Source organism: Phoxinus phoxinus, assembly GCF_949152265.1.
Source record: "Phoxinus phoxinus genome assembly, chromosome: 20".
In the NCBI taxonomy this organism is placed as follows: Eukaryota; Metazoa; Chordata; class Actinopteri; order Cypriniformes; family Leuciscidae; genus Phoxinus; species Phoxinus phoxinus.
In genome coordinates, this window is record NC_136895.1 from 15,722,986 (window position 1) to 15,735,572 (window position 12,587).

Sequence of the window (12,587 nt, forward strand, 5' to 3'; positions counted from 1 at the left end):
AATGTCTCCAAAAAAGTGTGTTTTGGGATGTGAGGGAAAGTTTACCTTGTTCAGCTTCCCAAAGAACCCAGTGTTACTGGAACAGTGGATGCAGTTTGTATGTTGTGGATGCTCCCGCTTGACTCTATAGCTCCGCCCACGCCCAGAATCAAGGACCTCGGCTTTTTCCGGATAGAATCGGAAAGCTGTATTTTTATTTTATAAATATGATGAAACTAAAGACTTTTTGGAGATATGAAGGACGCACTATTACTCTATAGGTACTCAAGATTAACATGAGATTGACTGAAACTAAGTATTTTACCCCCCCTTTAAAATGATTGGCATTGCATTAGATGAAGGAATGGTGGTATACTTTATGGTATATCTATTATTTTATAATTGTCTATCTATCTATCTATCTATCTATCTATCTATCTATCTATCTATCTATCTAAACTGCATCGCTCAAGGTTTTTGAGCGTGCTAACTTTGTCCAGATTCGTTTTTGTTTCTATAAAATCTTTTTGGCACAAGCAGCTGTTCAAATAGACAGCTGCTCTGGCCATTCATTCAGATGGCAGTGATTACAAATCAAGCCAGTGTTGCCTTTGAGTTGATCCATTGCTATTTCAACAAGTAATCCTCAGTCTCATGCACATGTTCCTGCTCACACAGACACAAGCATTCTTGTCCATTGATGAATCCAGGGGCCGAATTTGATGCATGTTATAGCGACAATGCTTTAAGACACGACAAACATTTCTACAGACAAAAGGGGCCTGAACAGCAGCATCATGGCACCGTTGGATTTGAGATGCTGTTGGACGGAGAAGCCGCGTAATCTCTCGCTCGCTTCACATTTTTTCCGTATCTCTCTGTATGAGAAGAATCCATCCGACCAAAGCCTCTGTGGCGACAGCAAGCGCTTCATGCCAGTCTCCACGCGGGCATGTCTATGCGCAATAACAGATAAACACACATGTGAAGCGTAACACATGCACAAACCTATGCATTCACACACATGCAGTCCCGCCGTGCCCCCAGCTGTTCCTCGCCCTCACTGCATGCAGCAGGTGTAGGGTGGACCTTGACGGACGGGGTGGGAGTGGGCACGGCTTTTTTGGAGAACAGAATTTCTATTGTTACAGCTATGCGTCCCACGATGTGACTGGAAATGTGTATCATGTTCGTTCTGCTTTGTGTAGCGCTAGCGCACAGCTGCAGAGCAAAGCGTTCGTAACAATTCTAGTTAATGCCTTATATGTCTCTTCTGGCTTGTAAAAACCCCTGAGGCCTGTCCAGCAGTTTTATCCATAATGTTTTTTCTGCGCTTTAAAGTTTATTAAAGCAGAATGATTCGGAAGGAATGGTCCCCCTCAAAGTTTATCTGCATTTTTAAACAATATTATACATTATGTATCTATCTATCTATCTATCTATCTATCTATCTATCTATCTATCTATCTATCTATCTATCTATCTATCTATCTATCTATCTATCTATCTATCTATCTATCTATCTATCTATCTATCTATCTATCTATCTATCTATCTATCTATCTATCTATCTATCTATCTACAGTATCTATCTAAATGCTCAAGCAACAAAGCAAAGGCCAAAAGCATTAGTCTTACTTGTGTCTCTAACTGTCTGAAGAAGAAACACACATGTATGTTAACAAATACACAAAGGGACAGTACAAACTGAAGCAGATGTGACAGTATCCGAGACGGCTGGGAAAACAGGCCGTGCAGCACCTGTTAATATTTAAAAACAATGGAAGTGCAAAAATTAAGGAAAACAGAGCAGTGGTGACATCATCATTTGTAAATGGGCTCAGTTGGGAGTGGGTCGCTGGTGGGGTCTGTTAGGGGGTCGGCTGGTTTGAGGGCAGGAAACTGAGAAAGAAGGAATTTGAGAGCTCAGGAACTCAGCAGCTATGTTCGAAAGATTAAGCCAAACAATGTGAAGCTGGAAGTGACCTGGTGTTATTATACAATAGCTTTTAAGAGAACTTTCTGTGTCATTCCAATTAATTATTTCTATATTACACATATTAATTAATATAATGTTTTTAATTAATATGAATAAATGTGAATATGAATATATTATTTATTAATTGTTTTTACATTTAATGTATATTTTAATTACAATTAATTATATCATTATAATATACATTTTCCTATTATATAGGCTACCTCTTATCTTGTATATTTGTTTGTTTTGGAATCCTGTCAAAAAAAAAATTGACAACATATTAGTTGTTGTGGTTAGGTGGTTTCTGCAATTACTTGAACGAACAGTCTATTAAACTTAAACTGTCTCCATGGAAACTTCAGGAAAACCCTATGAAGCCGCTATTAAGCTTCTTTGTTTAATTCCAACTGCACTTAAAAAGTCATTATCTATGCATAAGGGTAGTTCACTCTTAAAATCTGCAGTATACAAGCTGTAGGAGCGCAGGAAATTAAGTAATCTAGCACACTCAGGAAAGCCTAATACCCAATGGGCCATGCAAAGCATTCTGAGCCCCCCAACATGGCGCTTTTGAAGTAGGCAACTAATCATTTGTGTATGGGCCCAATGCAAGAACATTTATCTTTTTATCTGCTTTGTTTACAGCTGCCAGATTCGGAGATCCTTTGAAATGTGTTCATCTCCCAAGTTCTCAATTAAATCCCACTGCTCACAAAAGCTGAGAAGAACATAGAGGAATGTTCAATGTGAGACATCTGCGAACAACACATCGACGAGACGCAACCCCCAACCCAAAACGTGTGAGAGAGTGGAGAGCATCTTCTTTCTTCTCAAGGGTAGCGAAAAAGTATGGCAATGAGCTGTGGAGGAAGGTGGGGGGTGGGGGGCTTCTCCAGAGGAGCCTTTGTGCCAAGATCACAACCAGATGTGCCAAGAGCGTCCAAACAGGATTGAGTGCATGTCTGCAATTTTCAGCAATTTGTCAGATTTAAGGGTTCACCCCCAATACCACCTGATAGACAAATAAAATCCTCCCCACGCCCATGCAATAATTCGAAACACGCCGGCACCCCCCGGAGAGCCAATCTATGGCCCAGTTGCTCATTTGGTGACAAGACAAGCCTCCAACGTGAATCATTGAGCCTGCGTCCTGCGTAATCTGAAACAAAGTCAAAAACGTTCATCAGCGTTTCCCTCAGTCAGCGTCCCAGCGGAGCAGAGATGTTGAAATCCGTACAGTCTTCACACGCTTTAAATCCATCGCACGGCACATTCGTCAAAAAAAGCCTTGAACCAAAACAAACATTTGAATAAATAAACATGAGCGACAGCCAGTTAATCCCTCTGGTGGCACATCGTAAATCCAGCCTTAAAATTTTGGCCTTGAAAGGATTTTTGCCACACACACTCACTATTCAACTGCTTATATAATCACTCGGCAAAATTATTTTCAAGAAATATAGCTGTAGTCTATAATAATGCTCACATTGTCAGGCAAAGAGAGTTCTTTTCTGTCTATATGTACCTGAGCCTCATTTTGAGGACACCACAAGAGGACAATATTTGTTAAAGAAATTGTTAACCTGAAATGAAAATTCTGTCATTATTTACTTGTTCCAATCTTCCGGTCTTCTATGGAATACAAAACGAGATGTTAAGCATGATGTCTGAGATGCTCTTTTCCAAATAATGAACAGAAATGGGTACCAGAAGTTGTAAAGCTTCTAAAAAGTCGAAAAACATCGCATCATAAAAGTTGTCCATACCCCTTATACACTAAATTACAAGTCTTCTAAAGGGATAGTTCACCCAAAAATAGAAATTTATTTACTCGCCCATGTTGTTACAAAAAGAAGATATTTTGAAGAATGTTGTTGCAAAGCAACGGGTCTTAGTATTTTTTTTTCTCCATATGGAAGTCAATGTTTGGTTACCGACATTCTTTAAAATATCTTATTTTGTGTTCAGCAGAAGAAAGAAACTCATACAGGTTTGAAACAACTTGAGGGCGAGTAAATGATGATGTTATCGATGATGTGCATATACTAAATGTGGTTTCTGTTCAAGACTGATAATGCAAATACCCAGCGCTACACCACATATTCTGTATTATATGTGCCTTCACTGGATTTATTGCACTGTAAATGCAGTAGGTTGTACAGGGACATGAGTAAGCGTGAGAATAAGTCTTACGCCCATTTTCCACACAGTTGTTCATGTTTATGCCATTAGGTATGTTTTTAGTGTACTTCGACCGACTGAGGGACTCCATTTTGGCCGTCCTCATACTGTTGTTCCCGGACATGCATAGGCAGGCTTTATGTTTCAGAGACAAGAGAACTTGTGTCCGTAGGCGTTGGCCAAGCATGACTTCATAAGTTGTGTGTGGTCATGCGTCCGTGCGTATGTGCGGGTTACGCGCTGGGCAAAATGTGAAGAACATACCTTCATTTGTTTGAGTTTGCATGTTTGCATAGGCAGCATACCACTGTGTCCATGCGGACCAAGAGCAGCTGACTGGTGCCATCTGTGGCGTAAGACTCTTGCCACCCACTGTTGCTTCAAGGCCCGTCTAATTGCCCCTCAGGGGGCTCAGGGTTTTTGCCCACTGATCCCATTCACCACTTCAGCCATCTCGGGCTGTTTTCGAGGCTGTTGTCACTTTCGAAACTGCAAACCGATTGTAAATTAGAGCTGTGTGTCAATAGCTGTCTTGAATCCTAATGTAAAATTGTTTCTCTTTAGCCTCCACAGGTTTGTTTTTCTACTGGCTTGTTTCCCACACGCTGGCTGACAGACATATATCAGCTTGGCCGGTTTACGTTGTTTCAAAACCATCTCATGTTTTATTGCGATTTATAAAAATGACCTTTTTGTGTGTGTGTGTGTGTGGGTAGGGGGGGGTAGGGGTTATTTTGTTCTCTAATTAACTCTTTCACCGCCATTGACGGAATTTTTCATCATTTATGACACAACGCTTGCCGCCATTAACGCAATCCATGTTTTCACTGTTAAATGGGGAGGGGGGTGGGGGGTCGCTATTACGCATTTCTGAAAGAGTACAGAATCTCCGGATCACAACCATAGACTGTGAAAAATGTGGATGTGGTGTCCGTGACGTCAACTGTAGGTTTCTGAAAAACATTTTTGAAGCCCAAAGTGGGCGGAGCCAGCCATCGCCATCTTGGCAGTGCGTCGCCGCGCTTCACTCCTGGATAACCGAAAATGGGCAAAGAGGCGGGATTAGCTGAGGTGATGTAACAGGCAATCCACCTTTCACTCAAGTGGCCACGCCCTTAATTATGCAGAACTTTAAGGTTTAATATCATTTAAACAGATGAGTTATAAAAAAAAATCACCCCCATACAGTTGTCATGAAGGGCAAAAATAGCTATATAGACCAAAACCACTTTTTGTACCAGGCTGTAAAAAAAAAAAAAATTCTAATGTAAAGTTGGGCTTTTTAACATGGGGGTTTTGTGGGATTGACTGTCTTTTGGAGCCTGTCTCTAGCGCCCAGTCGATGAATTACAGTTTAAGTCACTTCCGTGTTGGATTCAAGAGAGAGGCCGGAAGGTTGCCGCTTGATCAAAACACATCAAAACAAACGATAAAAGCATTGCTTATGCACATGTAAAATAACATATAAAACAATCAAAACTGCCTAACGTTACCGAATGAAATGTCGACCCAGGACGAGGAATAGGACTCTGTAAGCGTTGTCTGTTTTGATCATCGCTCTGAATCCGATCCGGACACAGTCGTTGACATAAGCGTTATTCTCAGCTTTTTGTTTAAAATGTTGCTTTTTTTTGTGTTGATAAAAATATTTGTTTTTGTTTGTTTGTTTAAAAGCAGAGGCTCTGTTATTTCTTTTGATGTGTTGCATGTTCAGATATTCATACAACAAAATTGTCTGGGGTCCGTGAACCTTTTGGGGAAAATGCTGGCGGTAACTGTCAACTTAAAAAAAAAAAAAAAAAGGTTAAACTCTACTTCTAAACTTACCGTGTCTTGAGTAACAACATATTAGCATTTAATTTCTCCACGATTTATCTTATTAGCAGCACAACCACCATGTCTGTATTAGCTTCCCGGCCTCCGCCTCTCAGTCTGACTAGCTTAACAGACAGCCACCACCTATAACGAGAGGGTATTATTACTAATAACAGTTAATTAGCCTTGACAGAGAGTTTCTCTGAAAAACAGGAAGGGGGAGGGGACAGTAACAGAAACAAAAGACCCACTATGGCTGAAGACTTCTCTACTCTTTAACTTATTTCTTCTTCTTTCTCATTTACTTTCAGTATTTCTCTTCATTATGTAAACATTTCATTCTTATTCATGAGTGCGTACTAGGACTGAGAAAAATATGTAAATATATTATAAATTATTTCAATATATTTATATAACATTAAATACAATATTAATAACAATATTAATATGTATTATGTTAATGTAGGAATAAGTAACAATACTTTATTAAGGTAAACATAAATATTTTTATATATTAATATTTTGTGTAGCAATTTTATATATATTATTTCAATATAATTTATATAACATTAAATACAATATTAATAATGAATAATTATTATGTTAATGTAGGAATAAATAACAATACTTATATGTATAATGTATATATGTATAATTTATACATTTATTTGCACGTGGTTTTATGTTAATATTAGTACTAATATTTGTTCTGGTATTAGTATTCACAGCCAGTAATAATTAAGCTGTTCGGAGCTGAGCTCTGGACGACTATAAAGACGACTTTTTTTCGGCAGAAAAGAGAGATTGGCTGGAAAGGCATTGGGGTTGTATGTGTTAGTAATTTTAAAGTTGTGGGGGTCTAACTCCCACAATGCACTGGCAAATTCCTTTAACATATGGCCCGTCAGGAAAGGGGTGGTTGACCTCTGGCCTCTCGAAAGTCTCTTGAGACGCCCTAGTCAGGCTGCATAAGAGATCTACCATCACTGCGCACTGCAAGACTGTCTGTGACTGGTATAACAATCACTTTCCATCTTACCTTTCCCCCTAAAATTCCACTCAATGTCTTCATGGCTCTCACAAAGAGGGATCTTTTTCTGCCTTTTGTAGTCCCTGTGTAGTTTTTCAACACTTTGCTTCTCTGTACAATACATCATTTCAACACATGTGATCCATTAAGGTAGAGCCAGGAGAAAGCACAGGAAACAGTCTTTCTGAAAACGTGTTACCCTCCTTTCAACTGCTTCCAGAGTGTCCCCATTGCCCCCCACTACTTCCTCACAATATGATTTTTGAGAAAAAAAAAAGTTTGCATGTCAGGCGATGGCAGGAACAGATGAATGCTTTTTGGTTTTATTTTGAAACAAATAATGCATCTAACGATTTCAAATTGCTCTGCATGGGCTGTGCTAGAATCTTTTGTGGTCCGTTTAAATCTTCTGCCGATTAGATTGTAGTTCCTAGTGATCCCAGTCATACTTAAGTCTGATGATTTGGAATCAGGAATTGCATTGGTCAACCACTGCTTTTACTTCCAAGCCATAGTGGGTGAAGAACATGCAAAATTTAAATCCTGGTTATTCTATTCACAAAGCCCTATTTTAAAAAAGTGACCAATCCTGCCTTAGCAACTGTTGACAAGCTTTTTTATATAAATATTGAGAAGTGCATGCTATCTTAGTGTCAGTAGTGATAAATAAGTAAAAAAAAGGCTGATTGCATGAAGCACAGCTCACACAGAAATCACTTTCAAACCAAGCCGTTTTTTGTTGGTCAACGCAATGAATTCCCATTTAAAAGTTTAACCTGATACGAAATCTGAAAAGGGAAATATTTACCCCTACGTAGAATTCTTGACTGCACAGATTCCTTTTGAAATGACTGGATTTCGCCGAGCAACGGTGAATGTGACCGCAACCATAAACACTAATGGGATCGCTTGTTGTAATCCCTTTTAAATTAAGGTTCTCTTGTTACATTTGACTGTAAAGAGTTTATCTTGATTCTGGGAGGTTTTAATCATGCACCTGCGTAATTTAATGATTTAGAAGTATAGCAGATAAAACTGCTTTCCAGTCACAATTCCTTACTGTTCATGTTAGAATAGTATCTAAAATATTTGTCCCTAAACTTTTTACAGAAATTGATGCTTATTAACTCCAGCCTTGTGTGAGTAAGCAGCAGTAACCAAGTGGGTGGAGCTTAGGGTTTATTTAATATGCAACTGATTCAAAGATGCATATAATTCTGGATTTGGAGGTCTTCTTTGTCCTATCAATCAACTAATCAATCCAACAGATGGAGACTCATCTCTCGGTGTGGTCTAGATGACCTAAAAATTGATGTCAAGTATCTGGATCAGAGTCCTTCGAAAAAACGGACCGCGACATTCCAAAGGTTACAAAAATAGTAGGAGGTCTCTTTTCATCAAAGAAGTCATGCTTCCACCACAAATATAATCAAGTCTACACGACCCTCGTCACCAACGGTCACAGATCGAATTGCAACCCTTCCAACAGGTGCATCTCCAAAGCGCACCCTGGGATCTCTAATTGATGGCTCTCACGATATCAAAGGGTGGACAAATAGTAGCTCAGGGCAGTCCTCTGAAGTTGATAGATCCACAGGGTGGTAGAGGAAGGGTCTGCGGGTCAGGAGAACGGGATGCATCCGAGGCCTTCATTGTGCCAATGAAAGGGGCCGTGTTCGAGGCCTAGTTTGTGTAGACCCTGCGGGGGAGAAGATGCATTGGAGGTCGGTTGCGGGGTGTGAATGGGACAGCTGCGTTGGGGAGGATAGGAGGTCCCTTTGTGTCCCTCCAATAAAAATCTGCGACCAATTATCTGTGTCTGTCCCTGAAGTGGAATTCCTGGAGACTTTTTGAAAAGCACTTGGACTGGGGGAGGTGAAGAGTTTGGCGTAAGGGACGCACAGATGGTGGGATTTTCCTTCAACACCTTCCCCATGTTCTGCCTTGATGGAAAGTTTGTTGCACAAGTCGAATACAAGAGGACTGGAATGCACAATGTCTGCTGTCATGTCTAGATGCTAGTTTTTGAAACGAGCAGATCTCTTATTTACGACATGCTTTAGTGCCAAAATTTTACACAAAGTTTTAATGTTTTGGGAATAATTTCACAATAGACCTTTTTACAAGAATAAATAGAATCACAAGATTTAAAGTTATATTATGATAAGCGTAAACTCAAAAGTACGGTATTAAAGTTGTAGCATTATGAGAATAAATTCTCATATCGTCAAAAACGCATTGTCCAGATTGCTTTCATAGCGTAAACGCTAATGTGGTCGAATGTGTTCGAACAACCACAAAATACCGGCTACTCTCTGCTTACTGACTTAATGCGTAAATATTATGGGAAGCGCGCTAGCAAGATGGGATTTAAATCTTTGTCGACTAAAGACCCAAGTTTGTTTTGAGACAAAAAAAAGGCACAACGCACAATGTTTTATCACTATTCCTGATTTCTAATACCCACGCGTGGTTTTGTGGCTATCAGAGAAGAAACGAAAGCTGATGCTCTCTGTATGTTTTTCCGTCGTCTCCTTTCCTGTTTATATGTAAATTGCGCTAGTTTATTTCATCCATTAGATCGAAAGATCTGAAAAGACCCATACATTTACCCGCCCCATACATAGACCTTTCTCCCAAAGAAATTCGGACAGGAGTGCTTAAAAGTGGACAAAAGAGACGGATTAAAACACCAGGTGTAAACAGGGCCTTAATGTTCTGACTTATGTATTCCATTAGGGATGCACAATTATATACTGTATTACTACATATTCAAAATCAACTTGTCAACAAGTTGGTCTTAAGAAAACCCTGTATCGTTGGACCCGTTCAAAAACAGCGTCCACCAGGGTTTCTAGAATCCACAATGCAGTTACTAGTACAGACTGATAGTGTGGTTTAGTGTGCTAGTCTAGTATGCATTGTGAAAGTGAGTGATTGAAGAAAGTTGTTGGCTAGAACTATGTTCACCCATGTGCTAGGCATTACGTGTTAATTGCTGCTAAATGCCCAGTGTTTAGTACAGCCTTGTTAAGTATACTTTCCTTTTCCAATGAAATTTTTCATCTTTGACAGGTGAAATTGGCTTCATTGTAATTCTTTTTGAAATTGCCTCAAATTTGTTATTTTTTCCTTTCAATTTTGCAGCTTGTTGCTATTATTAAAATTGTGTCGGAATTTATTTTATTTTGTACTTATTTCCCAAACTTCTGGATTATCACAAATAATTTTGTAAGCCCTTAAATGCATTTCAATCACCTGCCTAATAAAGTTATACAGCCAGCATGCAATTCTTTAATCCCCCCCTCACATTGTGAATCTTATTTCCAAACTGTGATCCAGGGCTAATTGGAGAACTTTGGGTAAGGTATGTTGTGTGGGACCTTTGACCTGGTGGGGGTTGGGCATATTATTGAATAGGTATAGAATGACTGAGCCTCCGGTGACCCCGTTCTGACCTTTTCCCTTCAGTCCCACATGGTTGCCAATAGTGACGGCTCCGGTTGATCTTCACCTGTCAAAGCAAGACTTTGACTAAAGACTTGCAGCTTGGGAGGAGGAAACCAAAACAAAAAAAGAAGGGAAAGAAAAAACAACGCATATAAACTGGTCTCTAACTGGCATGGCTTTTCAAAACAGAAATGCATGACTGACCATCAGAGGTAAAACACATTCATTACACGTGTGTTTTCATGCCCGTTCACTTTCTATACATTTTTAGCTTTTTCTGTTTTTAAGCTGCTGTGACATCTCCTTTTGAGCTATAAAATACATGTTCTGCATCAGCAGGTATGTATAGACGATAAAAGCTGACCGCCAGCAGCCAAGGTGGCGAGTCTTAAGCGCTGTTTGGTGTTGTAATGGGATGGCATGTCTTTCAGTATCTTCTAGTGTGCTTTTCAAAGGGCTGTTATTTGAAAACATGGGCAGTTGAATGATGACTTGTGTTCTTTCAACACGAATCCTATAGCTTCCTCTCACCTCTTGGATTTCATCACACTTTTTGTTCTCAAACTGGAATGTGTTTGAAAGGCAACAAGATTGCTAATTAACGCCTAGCAATGCTAATTCTCCCAAGAAAAGAAAGTGTTTCTTCCAGTTGGTTTGTAGTTTGTATGTTGATTTATGTTTAGTGGGTCAATGATGTATAGCAGTGTCCATGATAAAGAAAAAGAAGAAATATTTACAATCCCATGAGGCCACGGGAGAGGATTTATGAGTGAAGCGATGCAACTGGTAGGTCATGTGATAATGACAACATGGCAAATGTAGTACGTCCAGATTACATTCATACTACACACATTCATATAATATAGAGCCAAGTCTACGTCTACTACCTTTTTAAGCAGTCGTAAAGTAATTACTTATTCAAAATAATTCCATACTTTTCGGACACAGCCATACAGATTCCTGAAAAAAAATAGGGGGTGGATACTTTCGAAATGTGGGTGGAGATTTTAAAATGTGAGTAAATGAATGAAAAAATTAATGTAAACTTGTAGTCAATTGACCCTTCGCAGGGAGCTTGATTGACAGGTGATCTGACCAATCATACTTCGCCATCTGCCATTTTGTCCGACAAAACAGTCAAGAGAGTTAGTAGATTAACATGGGAGGATTTGAACTTGAAAAACGGAGTGTACTGATGCCTTTCCGTGGTTAAAACAACATTCCTTCTTATGTTCATTCATGTTTATTTTATGCTATAAATTAGAAGGAAGAGATGATCGGTTCACGAGCAGCTTTAACTGAGGTGACACAGTGATCTGTCAGACACATTAAAGAGCCACAAAACGGTATTTATTGTTTACATTTCTTTCAAAAAATGACCAAATTTGAAAGGTGAGACTTTGTTTAATATGTATCAAAAGTAACCGAAAAGTAACCTGGTCTGTCCTGTCTGTCAGCGCGTTGTCAGTGTGCTCTCTGCTCCGTGATGTATTTTTCACTGCGTGAGAACATGGTGTGGCGTGAGAGCGGCGTAGCTTGTCGGAACATAGCGACAGTAATTAAGAGGCGCGGGGGTCTTTGCAAAACAAAAAAAATTCAACATAAATATGAATGAATGCATGCATAGAAGAAGTGCATTCAAGTTATCGTTTATATTAAAATTTTGAATGCATTTTTAGTAAATGAATGGGGGGGGGGGGGGGGGGGGGCATTACGTCATTGACCTCAGTGATCTCGGAACGCTTGGAAAGCATGGCTTTTTGGACTTGAGAGCAGACAAGGAAGCTAACAAGCTCAGTCTTTCGGATAACACAAGTGGCCTCCTTGTAAAAAGCCAATAATCCTTACAGTTCTGGTTGAGTAGCTTAAGACCCCCCTTGATCTTTGGGAGGATGGGAGTCAAACATTCCAATCCCGACGATCCCCGTCGGCGATCTCCGTCAGTGTAAAAGACAAATTTGGCCCAAATCCTTTTCCCCGTGAGTTTAATTTGCGTTTAAAAGAGGTTATGAAAATAACTTTCTGTCGTGCCTTTGTCAGAGTTTAGGGGGCCTAGTCTAGAGTAGTTTTGAGTGAGTCTCCTTGACAAGACGTTGGCGGTTTTTCTCATCTGCTTCTTTGTTTGTTTCAGCAGACCTCAACAATTCCGCC